Genomic DNA, 20319 nt, shown 5'->3' on the forward strand with positions numbered 1-20319 from the left:
CTAGTCCACACCCCATCCATGGGTCCCACCAATGTCAAAAGCTGCTGTCCCTCCCTTGTGCTTTTGTTTCCTTCATCGATACTACTGTAAATTTGCCACTCCGATCCATTCATCCATCGCGCCGTCGACGATCTTATCCTTGCCACCGCTGGCAAGCTCCTCGACGATCGCTGCAGGGGCTCGCCGGCGGACGAATGGAATCGCCGACGCAGGCACGGACTGACGACTGTCCAAGCAGAAACGGAGGTCTCGCTCGCTGGAAAAGCATCCTCCCAACATAATTTGAAAAAACAACTCCTAAATCCTTGATGAAAACCTCTGCATGCTTCTTTCCAGATCACGATTTCCTCTTTACTTGTGCCAAAGAGCTAGGTAAGCCGCCGATCGCACCTGATTTAATTTGGAGCATCCAACACACAAAGAAAAAGCGTGTCAAAGACCCTCCTGTAGCTGATACGAAAATCAAGTCTCCTGTAGCTGATATGTCCCTACCTGATTCGGCGGGCACTTCACTCACACACTAGTATTATGAGTCATGTACTAGTATTATGAGTCATGTGTGATAGATAGATAGATAGATAGATACTGTGATGTGTCTGTCTGTTATTCAAGAAACCTTCAAACAGGTTCAACTGCATGTGCCTTCGCCTTTTTTTTGCTTTGCTGATCAAACCTGCATCACAAAATGAACATGCATTTTCTAGTAATTGCAGTGAAGAAGCAACCATACAATCAACTGAAGAGAGGTTTACTACTGCAGTTGCTTTCGCTTTTCTCAACTACCCCCTCCGTCCCAAAAAAAAGTCCAATCCTAGCTATGAACCTAGATATATACGTGTCCAAGTTCATAGCTAGGGTTTGGTTTTTTTTGGGACAGACTAGTATATAGGTAAAAAGGGTTACCTGAATAACTAGTGTGACACCTGGATAATTCATTCCCCGTGTTGAAATATCTGAGGCCACCAGATCAAGCGACTAGAATCTCGAAATTCTTCTAATATCCGAGTTCTATAGTGCTGAGGCTTTCTTGAATGAATTTCTCGGACATTTAGCTTCAAATCTCGAAGCATGATATACATAAATTCAGTCATCATGGCAGTTGTGCAGAAAACAATTAATCACCTGGGATGAGAAAGGCTAAGTAAATTTAACTTATTTAAGTTCTTAGTCAATCATATTGCCTGGTCAAAAGAGGGATGAGAGCACCTTATAGTCCACTTCCTGATCACCTTATAGGCTATAAACCATATGAAAATGCTGCTCGTGTGGCAAAACGAGATAAAACTGCTCCACATAAGCTCAAGAACACCAAATATCAAGGGACCAGTACGCAACTAAAATTCATTTCCATGGGAGAAGATAAAAAAGAGACTATCGTAACAATATTTTACTTTTGAGCTAAAAATCATTAGAAATATAGTTTATATTGCCGTACAAAGTGTACAAATGTCTTAAATAGTCAAATGATAAACACAATGACAAGAAAGACATATGGTCTAGAATATCTATTTATCTGGATGTCGGCATCTATAAACAAAATGTTTTACAGACACCCCTGTTTGTGCATCCATGGAAATCAAAAGTGCTGAACAATGCCGACCCGGCAAAAGTGCTGAACAATGCACGAATGACCTAATGGAAGTCCCTTCCATAGATACAATAATGCAAATGTGACCTCTTTTAATTGGCACATTAAGATACATGCTAACAGATGCTCTAGGTAATGCAAACTAAGAAAATTGATCACAGCACATTTCTGTACTTGCAGGAGTCAGAAAAAATGAGCATATTGCAGATGAGAAAAATAAAAGATTAAGGTGATATATAATACTAAATATACTAGAGTAGAACTGGAAGCATAGACCTTAGTAGGAGTTTCAACAGCTCCCAAGCCCATTGTATCAACAAAAACATCATCCCTTTTTAAAACTAGTTGCGAAACCCTTCGAACCTTTCATTGACAAATTCAGATATGTGGTTGTCAACCAATACAGAAACAGATAGATAAAAATATAGAGACTACTAGTTCTGTTGGCCATGCTGATTACAGTACCCCTTTTGGGAGTAGTGTTTGTCTTTGACGTAGCAAACTATCAACAATCTTTTCAATGTCTGTAAGAAAACCCAAATCTAGCAAATGAACAGCTTCATCCAATACAAGCAACTCCAATCCCATCAAGCGAGCAGATAATAAAAATTTGTTCTCAATGTGATCCTACAGTCTACCAGGTGTAGGCTGTAGCAACTAAAATCTTCAAGGGGGGAAACACAAGATATAGTTCAGACAAACGACAAACAGTTGTCTGTACATATCAAGCATCAGTTACAGTGAGTGCTTGTACTGATGTCAATGAAACAGCACAACTTGTTTGTTAGTCACATGGTCTGTATCTCTTTACGCATAAAGTAAAAATGTAAAATCATCTATCGGTCATTTTATCATGATGAGTGATGCTGAATACTATGTTCTTTCATTTTATTATTGTTAATTCTTGTTGTACATCAGTGCAATAAAACTGTAACTCCAAGAAGACAATCTGTACCAAGTACCAACTTCTTAGTTCATATACCATGATACGTACAAAAGTGCATGACTCCTCTTCGCTGGAAGCTCTAAATTTCGCAAACCTCAAATCATTCTTTGATGTTTTTGTTATATCTTCATCATCCTGTCAAATCGCCCTGCTGCCACTGGGTACAACCTCTCTTTGTTTAGCGAGGAATAGACTTCAGAGCTCCTGCCTTTGTACATAGTTTTTTTTCCTTTTGCTTTTGTTTCGCTTTGTTTTCAAGGCTTCTCGCCTTGACTCGACATTCTAATATCGAGATTCATGTATTTTCTTCCAATCTTAATGAAATTTAGTCAGCGTTTCTTCCGCCGACCCATCAAAAGGTACAACCTCTCTTTGATTAAACAGGGAGGGAGAAATCCGACCACTGGAAGACCTCTAGAGATAAGCAGCATCAGCATCATCGATGCATCACCATGCACCTGGAACGGAGGAATAACTGAGCAGCATCTCTTGGGACCAAAGAAACAGAAAGATGCCTCTGTTCGCAAAGGAATGCCAGAAGCCAAACTCCATTGCCTCCACCAGCACATAAATTAGACTCCAAACTTCTCTGATCTACCTTGAATCTTAGTGCCACCGATAAGATTTTGAACTACAATTCCTCGATGGTACTTCAACCAAACAGTTGCCTTTGCCTCAGCAGTGAGCTGGATGGCAAGCTCTCTTGTAGCCTTGTAGCCTTTTAGGGCAGAAGGATAAGGGGAAAAATATTTCATCGGAAAAAAAGGAAACCGGAATATTCATAATATACTGCTTAAAATATGTCAGGCTACTGTCCTGAAACCAAGATTCAATGTGTGTGATGATACTTAATGTAATACATTTTATAATTAAATTCGAATTCCAAATTAAACAGGAAAGTCGTAGCATTAGTCTCTCCACTTAACCTCCTGTCCACACATCAACAAAAGCTTTCGTATTACACTATTATATTTATATGCAACTAATTTTAAAATTTATGAAAAAGAATTAAGGGGCAAAAAGGATAAGATTAAGAATAAGGGAACATATTTCATTAAAAAAAAGGGATACCAGAGTACTCAGAACATTCAAAATATATTACTATTGTATAGCACATGCTTACATTACATATGTCCAGTCCATGCTACTGGCCTAAAACTAAGATGCAGGAAACAAGAGAATTTTAATGCATGCCTTGAAACATTTGAAACTGGGGTAGTTCATAGCCAAAAAAGAGAATAAACAAAAATATTCAGAACATTCAGCATATACTATTGCTACTCAGCAAATCACAGGAATTAAGACCGGAAGTGAATTATATGAGGTGACGCCATCACCTTAGCTCTGATCTGGATGGCAAGCTCTCTTGTAGTAGGGCAAAGGATAAGGGAAAATATTTCATTGCAACAAAAAACAAAGTAAGCAGGAATATTCAGAACATTCAAATATATTAATATTGTATAGCAAGCTTTACATACGGCCTGGAACCAAGTTGCAGGAAACAAGAGAAATTTAATGCATGCCATGAAACGATTGGAACATTCAGCATATATTATTACCAGTACCATACAGTGAATCACAGTTTTGCACCGAGCAAAATTAAGACCGGAAGTGAACTGCATGAGGCGACGCCATCACCAATCCCTCTGTAATTTGCTTCCTCAGCAGCTCCTGCTCCTCGATGGTCTGCGGATACCTTGACGGAGCAACCTTGATCTTGGGATCCAACTCTTCACAGCACTTGAGCACCTTCCTGTCATGCAGGGATATGTTCTCTAGGTTAACCGCAGCTTCCATGACGTGCCTGATGTATCCCATAAAGTTCTCATTTGGTTGGAAACCATAGATGGTGAGCTTAGTCAGGTTGTAATGCCTAAAACCATCAGGTGCGGATGACTCCCATTCCACGTTTGTTTTGTCACAGTAACCCTGTTTTTCCCGTTTCACCTTGTCTGTCTCAATCTCACACCAATGGTCCCAAACTGTGATGCACATCTCCTTCAGGGAGGGTGCAGCCTCGAGAAAGAATCTTGTCTAAGCGATATCACATTCTTCTGGGAGTTCATCCAGACTCAAAACTTGCAGATTCTGAAGAACAGGCTCCAGCAGTTTTGGGCACTCCGGATGAACCCAAATCTGCAATACATACCAATAATAAAGGATCCAGATTAAGTTGAGAACGAGGAACAAATAACATGGGAGAGAGGATTGCTTAAAGTAATTATCTTTTCACTTGCAAAGTTGAGGTGCAGGTCTTTTACGAAGAGGATATTAGCGAGGAACTGACTTAACCTAATAACCTTATGCCATCTCATGGCCACATTAGTGAGGCTTAGGCTTGAAAGCAATGGGACGTTGCAAAAAGACAAGGTTCTTGGGGATAGACCCACACACCAAAACCCAGCCGTTTGAGGTTCGGTAGGGAGTTGAGCTCGATTAGTTCTAAGTTGGCATTGGAGATATCAAGCTCAACAAGGCGTGGGTGTTCCAACTACAGCAGCAATACGCTATCCTCAGTTTGACACAAGGCCAAACGCAGATACTCTAACCGTTTGCATGTGGCGATGATGTTGGGAATGTCAGTTTCAGCAAAGCTTTAAGTTGCGTAGGTGGAGACGTGTAAGGCCGGCAAATGCATCAGTACAGGAACAAAAAAATGTCATCAGCTGCTTCCCATCGCGGCGGCGATCATCAATAGTTGAATAGTCCGGCGGCTTCTCTGTCAGAATGTTGAACTCAGCGCTGTGGATGTTGTGGGTGGCCATGGCTCGGGCAACAGCCTTGCCAATGGTGAGACAATCATAGTATCTCAAGTAGAAACCTATGCTGAGCTTGCGAAGGGGAATATCTTGTCTTCTGAAACTGAGAATGTTGTCAGTTGCACCAGCCACAGCAGCGTTCATGGGAATTGTATCCTTCAAGGTGGCATAGCCACAACGGGGCACAAAGGAATTGATCCGAATATGTAAGTTTGAGAGCATATGGCGGAGATGGAGTGTCCTCTTAGAAAGGAGGCAGGTTCTGACAGCGTCGGGGGTGTTGAGGCGGTCCAGGATGTTGAGCAGGACATCTTCAGGTAGCTTGGTGAACCCATCCAGCATCACGGGATCTGATTTCTGCATCAAGATATTGCAGCAACCCACTAGAGCATCAATCCATGGATCAACAGACAAGAGCATCAATCCATGGATCAACAGACAAGAGAAGATTGAGAGATGCAATGCAAATTAAGGAAGAGGAAGATGTAATGCTGCTCACGTTGCGGTTGCAACGACTACCCTTCTTCTTGTTCTTCATGGGCTGTCTAGTTCCGATGAGCGAGGTCAAGATCGAACTGGCGACTTGCGTCGACTACCTTTCCACCCCTTGTCGTTCGTTTGAGACAACAAAAAGGTCACACTTTGAATTCAATCAATCGAAGAAGAGGCATGCATTCGCGGCAATGGTGGTGTGGTGGCGGAGGACAAGGGAAGAATGGCCGGCGTTAATGGAGGAGGCGGCGGCGGCGGCGGCGGTGGCGGTGGCGGCGATGGTAGGGAGGATTGGGGACGGCGACGTTAGGTTAGGTACCCTTGTTATTATGGGCCTCCTCTCGAATCATCTTCCTAATTGGGCTAGCCCATTGTGTCTGATTGGGCCTTTCAAACAAGAGATATCATTGGCATATAGAAAATAAGTCTACTTTGCGTTCATCATCTTTCGTCCCATGTCATCCTCGCTCTCATCACATATTTTCTCTTCTTTTCTCTCCATCTCTTGTCGGCAAGGAGCAGTAGTGATTTAATAATATCTAAGTCTGATGATATGCGAGCTCACGCTGCGCTAACAGAATAGACATGTTAAAATTAGCTCATTCGAACCTTCCGTTTCATCTCTTCATCAATATATATGTTTGGTGTTTGAGACTTCTGCACCGGGAGATCATTTATCTCATTTCAGAAATACTCTTCCCATGGGGCAAACAAGGGTTCAGATTTGTTCTTGTCATCTCTGACGTCAAGTGACGAGGACATTTCAAGGCATCTTGGTTGCTTTACATTAAAATGACTTGGCTGTAAATAACGGTTACTATAAAAATTTACATTAGTATTGATAATTGCTTAATTGGTGAAGCAGTTAGCTCCTTATTTATCACTTGGGACTTGGGAGACAAGAATCGTGTCAGCTTATTCACATATAGCGTCACCTAATGTGGATTATTTCCAACTGAACATTTTGGTTGCAGATGATGTCAACCAGGGATTCTTTGTTCATGCCTGCTTCATGCAATGCTTTATGCCTCCCTGGCAAAGTATCTTCTTGCAAATGAATATTACCAGAAAAAGCTGCACTTTTGCCGGTTCCAATTTTAGCCTTGACAAGTACATTTTCACCTACATGCATACAGTGATGAGTGAGGGGCAACCTCTTGATTTCTTGAAGGTTTCAATCATAGCATTTTGAGCTAGATCGAGAGATATAATGGTACCACAAGGTGCTAAGTAGCAAGTGTGGAACTACTGAAGCAAGTAGCATGATCTGTATAAATTTGTGGATGGTAACGCATATTCCAATTTCCAATGAAAGAAAAAAAAAGAGTGCTTTCAAGACACATAGGAAATGCTGTTTCCTGCACACCAGTAGTTTGTACATATCCAGCATCAGTGAGTGCATTTACTGTTAGCGCGGAGATACCACATTCATCAAATTTGATGTCAATGAAACAGCACAGCTTGTTAATCACATGGTAAGTAGTAACCATCTCTGTTTTGAAGTACGCTAGGAAGCAATACGCATAAAGTAAAAATATAAAATCACCCATCAGAGTGTCAGTCATTAACCGCAAGTTAAAAGGGCATCTATCATTGTTTTCTTCCTCATATCACAGTTCCTCAAAGCAGAACTTCGCCATTTCTTCCTGATGGCACTTCTCGCCTCCAATTCATCGTCTGCTGACTCCTCTTCGCTGGAAGCTCCAAATTTTGCAAACCTCAAATCCTTCCTTAAACAGGGAGGGTGAAATCCGACCACTGGCAAGAACTCTAGCAATCAGTGGCATCACCGATGCATCGCTGGACTCCTGATGTCTCTTGGGACTGAAGAGACAGAAATTAAGATGCCTCACTAAGCAAGAGGCGAGCGTCAACAGAGGTGCCGGGGAGGAGCAGGCCGCCGGCGCGGTCGCAGGAGAGGGTGCCGACCGGAGGCAGAGACGAGGACCCCTAGGACATTTAGTAGCAAAATTGTGAGGTTGAATGTGCATAATAGGAAGTTTGATGCATTTAGTGTTCTGTGTTTTTTAGCAACACCCTATTGCAGAGAACAAAATAAAACTATCTCATTGTTAGCTTCGCTAATTATGGGCAATTTTCTGGTTTATGTTTCACACTACCCAGAGTTGCAGTATCAACTAAGAGCTATATTTTCCTATCAATAGGTCACTCTTGTCGTCAAACACTTTGATGATCCAAGGATAGTGAGTGCAGACTTGAAAGATCTTCTTCTTTTTCTTCAATCAATATCGGTTCTTGTACAGTACAAAGAATTCATGTTTCTATTTGAGAACAATCGGGAGGCTATAAACAGAATGCCAAGATCACTTCTGTCAGCTTTTGGTAATAGATCATGGATACCTATTACCAACATACCTTTTCAACTCTGCAAAGGTTTAGGTTTTGCTTCATCCAAGAATGCTGAATCTTCATCATCTGCAACTTTCCAGGTTTACTTTAATATTACAATCTCTTTTGTAATTATATTCATTCTTCTATTTCTGTTGTGCTTATGTTACCGTCTGATTGTGTGAGAACTATCTATTTGATCTTACATTTGTTTTTCTCTACGAATGTTCTACTCAGGGAGACATGTATTCATGAAGAGAACTGTTTTTATCCTTTCTGAATCGACTTTTCAACACATTAAGTTGGACAATGACGAATTCTCCATGTCCATCCGTGAGATGCAAGATAAGCACCGGGTGGATTTTTTTTTGTTTTATATTCCTCTTGGTGCAGAACTTAAACTCTTTGCTGATTAATGCTTTAGTACTCGGGTTACATTTTCAGTTTAGTTACTAAACGCCATCATTTTTCACATGTCAAAATGCATTAAAAAAACTGAACTTTATCTTAGCTCTGCAATGAAGGTATACACTAACAGGATCCTTCCTTTTTTCTTTGGAGAACACTAACGGGATCTCTTGACAAGGATAAATTCCAGTAATTTGGTTGCTTCAGTTAATTGCTTTTTCAATATTTTATCCCAAGGGGGGAAATCTGTGTCCGTCCCGGGTGTAGCCATGCATGTGGAGGTAAATAATTGTAACCAATATTTTTCAGGTTGCCGATTTGCAGCAAAGAAAGTGCAGTGTTATTTTTTACATATCAGTAGTCTTGCAAGGATCTTGGAGTTCTGCGCCAGAGAGATCCCTCATGCGTTACTCATGGGGACAGATATGAATCTGCGAAGATTGACTGAATTAATTGTATTTATTCTGAACCACATCATATCAGCAACTAATGCAGAGTGGTTTTACATGCAAGTCCACATCTTAATCTGAATTCTGAAGTCTGAAAATTAGCAGTGTTTTAGTTATTTTAAGTTGAGACGGTGATCTTGAAAGGTTGCTCAGTTTAGCGTCAGAATCTAAAACGCACTGCTTCTATTGTTGATTTGAGCTAACTCAAGTATAAACCAATATTGTTATATCATGGTATCTTTTTTTCCACAGTACAGTTGTAGAATCGCACGAGACCAAACAAACCTACCAGAGGGGGTGAATGGTAGGGAAAACCAAAAACCCAAAAATCTTTTATGGAATTAAAGATTACCCTCGAACGATGTCGATGACGAAGTCCAGTCGCCGCCGGTCGAACCGCCTACCTGCCGCCGGTCAGACCGCCGCTATCTCACCGGTCAGACCACGCGCACACATGCAGTTAGACCGTCGGGACCCAGAAACACCGGTAGATGACAAACTCGAAGATATAGATTGAAACTTTTCGACTTTATTGCATCAACTAGTGTTTACAAAGTGCACCAATAGCACTCCTCACCAAAATCTTGAACTAAACTCGAAATCCTAACTTTCTCTCAATTCTAGTCTCTCTAGAATCGATACCAGGACCTCACCCTCCCTTTCTATTTATACAAAAAAATCCCCTACTCTATATAACTCCTATAAATAGGACTCAATTCCTCAATTTCCCTTTTCTCCGAAACTGCAGCCGCACCGGCCATCTGAAATCCTGCTCCGGGTCGGACTCCTTCGGATGGATCCTTCGCCAGCTCGCACTCGGTCTCCTCTCGCCGCACGTCCTGGACCGGCTCCAGCAAGCCGCGCGCCTGCCCAACCTGCTGTCCAACCGAAGCCGCTGCTGCTGCCTGAGCCGCCAACACATGCACAGCACAACATGCATGCATCGATCTCCATACATGCACAGCACACGTGCATGCTACATCCACCGAGCCTACACACACATACATGTATCAACACATATATGCATGCATATACTTCTCACCGATTTCTTCCAATCTCCTTCGCGAACACCGACGCTTGCACGCACACCTCGTAAAACCCGTTGCAAAGATCTCTCCCACATAGTGTCCATCCACCGTGTGCCATCTCGTATCCAACTTCGTCACCCGACATCCTTGACCGTCTGGACCTCAACTCCTCCTTGAGTTTAGTCCCGATCCTCACCGTTACCGAAGTTGACCTCCAAGAATCCTGACTCTAGTCACCTTCTCACATGGTATCCCGATCGCACTAGACATCTGTTCCTCCCTGAACATAGTTCCGGTCCTCACCATTGACCAAGGCTGACCTCAAGTCACATGCACACAATCAGACAAAACAACCGTTTCTGGGCACAGATATCACAACCTGACCCACATTAGTGACACGCACTCACACCAACATCCACACATCTTTTCAAACCAATTCATCGATTAAATCATTTGCATAGCCAATTGTTCATCACAAATATTAATCATGACAATGATTTGACAGTACACCAAGATGCTTCCTCATTTTATCGGTGCATATGATAATCTTTAATGTACTAAAAAAATGCATGTGCGTTACAATGGGAAGAAAAGATGACAAAATTGAGGAGAATTTGAGAAAGATTTACATTATGTAATTAACTTAAATACACATTTACTGGAATACTTGATTTTTTTAAGTAGGTAGGTGTTTAAATTAATTTAAAAGTAAAGTAAGTGTGGAAATAAAATGATATGGCTGAATTTAATTTTTATGAAGTTCTCCATGATTAATTACACTCTTTGGAATTTTCTTGAAATTTTCAGATCTCAATTGCTAATTTTAATAATACAAAATCATTTCAACATTTATTTAAACGAAAATCTAAATAAAAACTCTCCATTATCTATGGGCCAATTTCAGCCCATTTCCTTCCTCAGCCCGCAGCCTAGCTGGCCCACTTTTCTCCCTTCTCCTCTCCTCTGCCTCGGCCCGCAAGTACGCATCCGGCCCAGCAAGGCACTACAAGTCTAATCAGACTCCCTCACTCCTTCCCTCACTCCTTTCACTGTCATGTGGGACAATGCTACAGGGTCGTCTCCTACCTCCGTCCGTATTGCTTCATCTGCCTGACTACGCCTGAATCCGCCTCTTTCGTGAAATACGGCCACATCCATGGAGATAATCCGAAATTGACTGAGGGGTTTTGATCCTTATCTTCTACTCTTTATGTTTTTTCAAGAATCAAAGCAAAACCACATCATCGTATAGATGTCGGAAGGGAAACCAGCTTTGTGCTCTGAGTTTGTTTCTCTTCAAAACCGCCCACGCACGTGCTGAGAGGGAGGGAATCGGATAATACGGACGAAAACAAATGTGACTAAAGGAAAAATACAAATCTTTTAATTAGGTGTAGATAAGTATATGTCAATGTTATTTTTCTTCAGTTGTATATGTCGACGTGCCTTGCACGTGCACGTTCACTAGTAGTATGCTATTTTACCTACTCTAATAACATTTGTCTCGTCTTCTTACAAAACCATCATAATGAAAAGTTTTCTAGTCAAAACCATACATCTACCGCTACTTTCATAACACTTTTTCACCCTTGTTGTCAAAGCCATACATCTACCGCTACTTTCATAACGTTTTTTCACCCTTGTTGTCCCAGCTCGAAGGATTCACTGTGCCAGGTAGGCCAGGGTTCCCCGACGCCTGGCTTTTTCCAATGCCTTACACTTGTCTTTCACAGATGTGAATTCTCTTCTTAGACATGTGCACAACAAAAAACTATCACACTTGCAAAACAAATAACTTTTGAACTTTCTAGTCAAAGCCATACATCTACCACTACTTTCATAACACTCTTACACCCTTGTTGTCCCAGCTCGAAGGATTCACTGCGCCAGGTAGGCCAGGGTTCCCCGGCGCCTGGCTTTATCCAATGCCTTACGCTTGTCTTTGACAGATGTGAACTCTCTTATTAGACATGTGCACAACCAAAAACTATCACAACCAAAAACTATCACACTTGCAAAACAAATAACTTTTGAACTTGTAAGCAAAAAAGAAAAAGAGTGATAGCAATCCGTTAAAAAAATTTGTTTCAATGATTTTTTTACTGTAGACTATTATTACTAATAATAGTAGTGATATTCCACTCTAACCGCTTGTCCCTACGGATTCAACTGACACTCATGTAGAGTGTTGGCATACTAAGATTCGTAAAGTAAGACAATATTTAAGAGGTTGGAACAAACAGACTAGCGGTATTTATAAAAAAGAGAAGGTTTGGTGAGAAAAAACTTAATTTTGTTGGTAAAAAAGTTTTGATTTTCTTGATAAAAAAACATAATCAACTTATTTGGCTTATTATAGGCTTTATTTGAGGAAGAGGTTATCCTATTTGATAAGGAAGAGGAAATTAAATGGTATCAACGAGCTCGGACTAAAAATATTTTGGAATGGTACTCGAATACTAAATATTTTCATTTGGTAGTAAATGATAAGTATAGTAAACAAGCATTTCTTAGCTACATGATGGTGATCGGGTAATTAATGGTGATGCGAATTTAAAGGCGCATATCACCATTTATTATAAAGGTCTTTTTGGCCCTTATGAAGCTTCTTCTTTAACGTTAGATGAAAGCCAAATAAGTGATATTCCCCAGGTTTCTTCTTTAACGTTAGATGAAAGCCAAATAAGTGATATTCCCCATATTTCTCAATAAGAGAATAATGCTTTAGTACAAGATTTTTCTGAGAAGGAAATTAGAGATGCGACTTTTCAAATGGAACATAATAAAGCTCCGAGTTAGAATGGATTCCCAGCTGAGTTTTATCATGTTTTCTGGAAAGTAATTAAGCCTGATTTGGTTGATTTATTTAATGATTTTTATAGTGGTAATTTACCTCTTTACTCTCTTAACTTTAGTACTGTCACGCCCCGAACTAGTCCCGACCGGAACTAGCCCGTGACGCTCCAATTTAACCTGTTAATCGATACCAGTCCCAGGAAACAGTGCTGGTATCACAGGGAGACAGAAGATCACAGCAACAGAGGTCTCTTTATTATAGAGTAGAAGTACAGTCATGTTGGGCTGCGGACAGATCCCGAGCTCACAACTGCATTACAAAAGGGAAACGGAAGCCAGGACTTGGACCAAACACACAGGCGCGACTTGGGAACTAGGCCGAAACCCTAAAACTCATCGTAGCCGGCTTGCTCCTGGAAGAACTCCTCATCAGCAGGATCTGCTTCATCTTCTTCAGCAACTGGGGGGGGATATTTATATAGAGCAAGGGTGAGTACGGGAGTACTCAGCAAGCCATGGGAATTAAGTGTTTAATGCAGGCTTCAAGGAAAGGCTGTTGTTTTTGCAATTGATTTTATTTGAACTCTTTTTCTAAAACAACTAGGTGAGTGCTTCTCAAACGACACGGATGAGACCGTGCGTCTCGTCCGGTCGGAGTATGTGCAATGTGTCAGTTCTTTAGAATTGAGACAAGGTTGGCACCCGGCCAACAGCTTTTCAAACGGCCACCCGGGCCAACAACTTTCCAAACGGCCACCCGGGCCAACAACTTTTCAAACGGCCACCCGGGCCTAGCTGATTCCATCAGCTAAAGATTTTTCAAACATTGAACCCCTTTTCACAACAGTAATTTCACAAGCAGTAGTCAAACAAAACTACGCTAGGAATCACCTCACATCCGCCCATGACCGTGGGCACGGCTGTTCGAACAGTTTAATGACCTCTGCAGAGGGGGTACACTTTACCCACACGACATTACTAACCCGGGTCACCCAGCCCGTGGGGATCAACCACGTCGGGAGACCTCCAAGCTTTCATGACAAGGCATTTCGAAAGCCGACACAGGTTTACCATATGCCAACGAGAGGGGTCCCAGACCAACAACAGGTTAGGTCACAGACCATACTGTGCCAGGAAGCCCAGGGGTCCTCCCCGACACCACCCCGGTGAATCCACATGTCTCTCGGCATCAAGGCTCCCCCGATTAGCAATTTACTCAGCCAGGGGCGTCCCATTCCACCAATGTGGTCGTACTTGTCTTATGTTCGGATGAAATTCCAAGGAAACGGTCCTTAGGTGCAAGAGCGGGAAACCGTACACCCGGTACGTTCCCCGGTCCGCGGTTATGGAAATTCATTTAGTTCGCAAGCACCGACCCAGGTGTCGGGTTTTTCCAAGTCTTTTGTAAAACTCCAGTTTTACCCAAGTTGTTACTCAGATTTTAAGTTTGAAGGCGACCGTCGATACTCGCACAGAGTGCACGAGTATCGAGGCGCAACTGGGTGGTTACAAGGGGACATGGTATAGCAATTAACAAAGGAAGGATCAAATGCGACAAATTAGGTAGGTCCGCCAATCTGCCTTGCAGACGGGACAAACAGATTAAGTGCGATCCTATCAATTCATAATATTTTGCAAGCAACATAATTAAATTTCAAATATAGGCTCAAGATGTTCAAAGGTGGCTTGCCTTGCTTGAGATCTGGAGCTTGATCCTCGAAATCCTCGCACTGCGGGTCTTCGGGCTCTGAAACTATACGCGAAACGGAACAACTCAACAAACGGCGAAAATAAAGCCCTATTAATGACCTCTAAGCGTGCCATTAGATAGATCTCGAGATTTGGGGAATTTTGGAAGTTGAACGGAGTCAAACGGATTTACGGTTGGGAAGATATTGAATTTCTAAGATTATTGAATTTTTGATCTAAAGGAAAAGGATTTAATTAAATCCTTTTTGGAAAAGAAAAAGAAAAGAAGGGAGAGAGGGAATATAGACTTTTCTCGGACGGCTAGGGCGCGGCCCAAGAGAAATGGAGCGGTCCGGCCAAGCTAAACGGGCCGGCCGGCCCAAGGCGGCCCAAACTCGCGCGCGCGCGGGAGGGAGGAGAGAGAGAGCCGGTGGACCGGGCTCACCACGCGCGGTCCCGGGTGGGACCCGCTTGTCAGCGGCTCGGCTCACCGTGCGGAGGGAGCACGCGACGCACGCGCGCGGGCGGGGAAGGGACGCGGTGCATGCGCGCGGTCCGCGGTGGACGCAGGTGCGGCGGGCCCACGCGCAGCCTCACGGCTCGCGGTGGATCGCGCGCACGCGGAGGGACCGACCGGGGTCGGCCCGACCCGGTCTGGCTGAGCTGGCGCCGACGTGGCGCCTACGTGGCTGCCACGCGGGCCGGCGGGAGGTAGACGACGACCCGGCCGCGAATGGACGGGGGGCGGCGGCGGCGAGCGGCGGAGCGAACCACGGCGATACGGGCAACAGCGAGCACACCGGGCGGTTGCACGTGACAAGGAGAGGCGAGCCAACGGCTCGGATTCGCCGGAGGTTGCTCGACGGCGGCGGATTGCGGCGGCGGCAACCGGCGGCGGGAGAAGAGGGAAACGGCGACGAGGTCACGAGAGGTCGATTCCCGGCGGTGAGAGCATCTACGCGGCTTCGGGAACTCGACGCTAGCGTCGGATTGGGCGGAACTACGCCGAGCGAGGCCGGCGACGAGCGGGTGCTACGGAGCTCAGGCGGCGACGGCGGCGAGCACACGGCGAGCGACGGCAACGGTCGGGGCGGCGCCGGCTAACTACGGGGAGTCTACTCAAGCTACTACCGAAAGCTAGGGGGAGGAGATGGAGCGAGGAGGAAGAACGGAGAGAGACACTACCGTGCGGGACGGGGCGCAGTGACGAGAGGCCGACGGCGCGGGAGTGATCTCTCCGGCCTCGGGCCGAGGAAGAGGAAGAAGAGGGCGCGCCCGGAGTCCCCTTCCGCGTCCACGAACGCACCGGCTCTCCCAGCGCTTGGCGATGGACGGCGGAGGCGAGGTAGAGCACGGGAGCGGCGGCAACGGTGAGGAGGCGAATGGGAGAGGAAAGGAAGGGAGGGGGAAGACGGGTTTAAATGGGCGGCAATGTCGGTTTGAGAGAGGGGAACCGACATGGGTGGTCAAGCCGGCGAGCTGGCGCTCCGGCTAGCGTCCAAAGCGGCGACAGGAGGTGACGCCGGCGAGAGGGAGAAAAAGAGGAAAAGGAGGGAGAGAAAGGGGCTCGCCCCTTTGCCGATTCGGGAAAAGGAGGAAGGAGCGGGGCGACTCGGCAGAGGGAGAGGGGCTCTCTGCCTCCGCCCCTTGGAGGCTAGCGCGCGGAGTGGCGGGGGCCAAGCAATGACGACGGCAATGACGGTGGGATGGTTTGGAGCGGCGCGACAACACGGGCGGCAGGCGCGGGCTGGCGCGGCAGAGGGTGACGGCGGCGGCGACCAGGCGGTCGGCCACTCGGCACGCGCGCGCGGGAAGCAACGGGCGGCGTGGCTGGGCAGCGGGACCGGGCGACGCGGACGGCGCAGACGACGTGGCTCGGGCGGGAAACCACGCGGGCGCGCGCGCGAGCAACGGCGCGCGGGGCCGGCTTTGCGAGCGGGGAGCTCGCGCGAGAGGAGGGGGCGCTCGGCGTGGCTCTCGCACGCGCGAGCAGCGAGCGGGGGGGAGGGAAAAACGCGCCGGGGTGGGGAGGGAGCGAGAGAGAGAGAGAGAGAGAGAGAGGGAGGGAGGCGCCCGGGAGAGAGGGGGCCGGGAAAGAGATGGGCCGAGCGGAATTTGGCCCATCGAACCCGGGGGAGGCAAACTAGACTTTTGCGGAGGGATTCGATTTGGAAGGAATTGGATTCGGAATTGAACTCGACGATAGATCGGGGATTGAGATCTTGAGATGGCACGGACACTAGACAACAATCAAAGAAACAAATTTCGCAATTAGGGTTTTTTGGAGATAATTTTCCCGCTAGGCGCCACGACGGAACGGGCGCTACAAGTACTATTATTTTACTGCCAATTGCAAAGAGGCTTTGAAAATTTAACAATATATGCCTATTTGTTTACTTACTGTCAGTTTCAAAATTTTTACTAAAATTGCTACAAATAGAATTTCTGGAGTGGCTCAAATGGTTATTAGTCCTACACATATAGCTTTTATACCTGGGAGGAATATTATGGAGGGTGTTGTTATTCTTCATGAAACGATACATGAATTGCGTTGAAAAAAAAGGACCGGTGTACTTTTTAAGATTGATTTTGAGAAAGCTTATGATAAAGTAAAATGGTCTTTTGTTCAACAAACTTTGAGAACGAAGGGGTTCTCGCAAAAATGGTGTGACTGGATTGCATCTTTTATCAAGGTGGACATGTTGACACTAAAGTGAATGACCAAGTGGGATCAAATTTTTAAACATTTAAGGGTTTAAGGCAAGGGGATCCGTTATCTCCAATTCTTTTTAACATAGTTGTTGATATGTTAGCTATATTAATAAAGAGAGCAAAAGATGATGGTCAAACTTCTGGAGTGGTCCCACATCTGGTTGATGATAGTTTATCTATCTTACAATATGCTGATATTTTTTTAGAGCATGATTTACATATAGCTAAAAATATAAAGTTAATTTTAACTGCTTTTGAAAATTTATCTGGCCTGGAGATAAATTTTCACAAAGAATGAATTATTTTGTTTTGGCCAAGCAAAGGAATGTCACGAGCAATATTCATTTTTTTGGGTGCAAACTAAGAGATTAATATTTACATTTATAGATACCCATGTAGCCAATATTGTGTGGAAGAATGAAGAGTCACGCATTAAATCCGATAAAGTTATTAAGTGGATTGGTAGTTGGATTGAAATATGCCTATCAAAAGTAAAATTTTCAGATTTGAAAATATGCCTATCAAAAATAAATGGAGGTAGTAACTTCCTGTTTGGAAAAAGAAAGAAAAAAAAAAGCACACACTTTAAGTAGTATGTACATGATGCTACATATATCAATATGCTACGCAAGAAGCGTATATCTATGTAGCTAAGGCTGTGTTTAGTTCGTGTGCCATATTTTTTTTAAGTATACGGACACACATTTGAAGTATTAAACGTAGACTAATAACAACACAAATTACAGATTCCGCCTGTAAACTGCGAGATGAATCTATTAAGCCTAATTAATCCATCATTAGCAAATGTTTATTGTAGCACCACATTGTCAAACCATGGCGTAATTAGGCTCAAAAGATTCGTCTCGTGATTTACATGTAAACTGTGCAATTGGTTTTTTTTCATCCACATTTAATGCTCCACGCATGTGTCCAAACATTTGATGTGAAGAAAAAGTTGGAAGTTTGAAGAAAAAAAGTTTGAATCTAAACATGGCCTAAGATAATAAGCTAACCTAGATTCTTTCCGAGTTGTACGAAAGCACAGGTATTTTAGCTAATCTCTACTATTATAAAAATTAAAAATGTTTTTGTCGGTATTTTGGTACGTCATCCGTGTATGAGTCGGTTTTTAAGTTCATTTGCTTTTGGAAATACATATCCATATTTGAGTTGGTTTTTAAGATCGTTCACTTTTGGTAAATACATAAGGAATCATATAAGAAATCTGTTTAAGAAAACTCACATGCTAACTTGAGACGATCGGGCTCCAGCGAACTCCCACAGTGAATTTCATTTTAACTAAACCATATAACAATAATAAGTGTCGACAAGTGATACTCGTAGACCGGATGATTAGGGTATTGGGTATGTTGGAACGAGGATCTACGTAATACGACATCAAGCAAACAAAAGACAAGGATTATACTGGTTCAGGCCCTTTATCAGGTAATAGCCCTAGTCTAGTTTATATGAGATTGATGATGGAAAACCACAGGTTACAGTGTAAGTAGTTTCGTAAACTACTCGGCGACTTGGCTCCGTGTACTCCGGCTACGTAAACTATGGTGGGTGTGCTGGCGATCAGATTCGATGCCTTGTACCCCTCGCTGGGGTCCCTTTTATACCGTGGATTATCTTAACCCTCAAGTAAGACTTGAGACATTGGATCTTGTACATTATAATAGAAACTATATCCCTTCCAAGTAGAATTTTAGAAATCGGTTGACTCGAGGAGATATTTTCCATAATTTGTAATAGATTCCAACAATGTCCACGGGAACAATCCGTATACGTGAAAGTATGCCATATTCATATATTCCATAAGTCGTAGGATATGAGGTATGCCTTATCTGTAACCTTGATAATAAGATTAAAATAGACTTCATCCGTTGCAACGCACAGATATTTTTTCTAGTTATATAAAGAAATAAAATCCCAAGCTAATTAAGCATGCAGATCTATATATATTGTTATTAATTTGTCATGTACGGTTAACTTGACTGTGCACAAACACATGCATCAGCCCAATAATCTATATATGGAGTAGAAAACTAACATATCCTATAATATTATACAAGTGGTCTTGCTTAGTGTAGTTATTACTTATTAGGATTTTTCTGAGCCGTGGTTAGCCACGTCACCCTTTTTTTCCGGTCGTTCAATCAAATGCTCACCAACCGTTCGATTGCAATCCATCACACAGCGCACATACTTTTGCCTCCCTTCGCTCGCTTCTCTCCTTCCCCCGTCCCTGGCGCACTCTGCTAGCCGCGCCACGCCGCTTCTCCTCCACACCCCCACCCCCGCCGCCCCAGGTCGTACAGACGCTGCCGCTCCGCCTCCCTCTCCCCGGCGATTCTTTCTCCACGCCCACCAACGAGCTCCTATCAGAGTATCAATCATTAACCTCAAGTTAAAAGGGCATCCATCATTGTTTTCTTCCTCATATCACAGTTCCTCAAAGACGATTCATCGTCTTCTGACCTCTTCGCTGGAAGCTCCAGATTTTGCAAACCTCAAATCCTTCCTTGAAGTTGATACATCCTCATCTGAGGAGTCTGGTCTCCATTTCCTGTCAAATCATCCTGCTGCAACTGATTAGAACCTCTCTTAATTAAACAGGGAGGGTGAAATCCGACCACTGGCAACAACTCTAGCAATCAGTGGCATCACCAATGCATCGCTAGACTCCTGATGTCAGAAAGATGCCTCCTTTGTTCGCAAAGGACTACCAGAAGCCCAGCTCCATTGCCGCCACCATGGCATGGATTAGACTCCAAACTTCTCTGATCTATCTTGAATCTAGTGCCACTTGATGACACTTGAAGTTGCCTCAGCTCTGATCTGGATGGCAAGCTCTCTTGTAGTAGGGCAAAGGATAAGGGAAAAAATTTCATTGCAACAAAAAACAAAGGAAGCCAGAATATTCAGAACATTCAAACATATTACTATTGTATAGCATGCTTACATATGGCCTGAAACCAAGTTGCAGGAAACAAGAGAAAATTAATGCATGCCTTGAAACGTTTGAAACTAGAGTATTTCATTGCAAAAAAAAAAAAACGAAGTCAGCATATATTATTGCTACTAAGCAAATCACATT

The 20319-nt window shown here is 43.7% G+C and overlaps 2 pseudogenes; both read right to left on the reverse strand.

Annotated features, from left to right (window-relative positions):
• Positions 1-667: 667 nt before the first annotated feature.
• LOC107280033 (DEAD-box ATP-dependent RNA helicase 48-like) lies at positions 668-20128 on the reverse strand (annotated as a pseudogene).
• On the reverse strand, positions 3964-6084 carry LOC4331212 (uncharacterized; annotated as a pseudogene).
• Positions 20129-20319: the final 191 nt, after the last annotated feature.

This window comes from Oryza sativa, chromosome 2 (assembly GCF_034140825.1).
Source record: "Oryza sativa Japonica Group chromosome 2, ASM3414082v1".
NCBI lineage: Eukaryota > Viridiplantae > Streptophyta > Magnoliopsida > Poales > Poaceae > Oryza > Oryza sativa.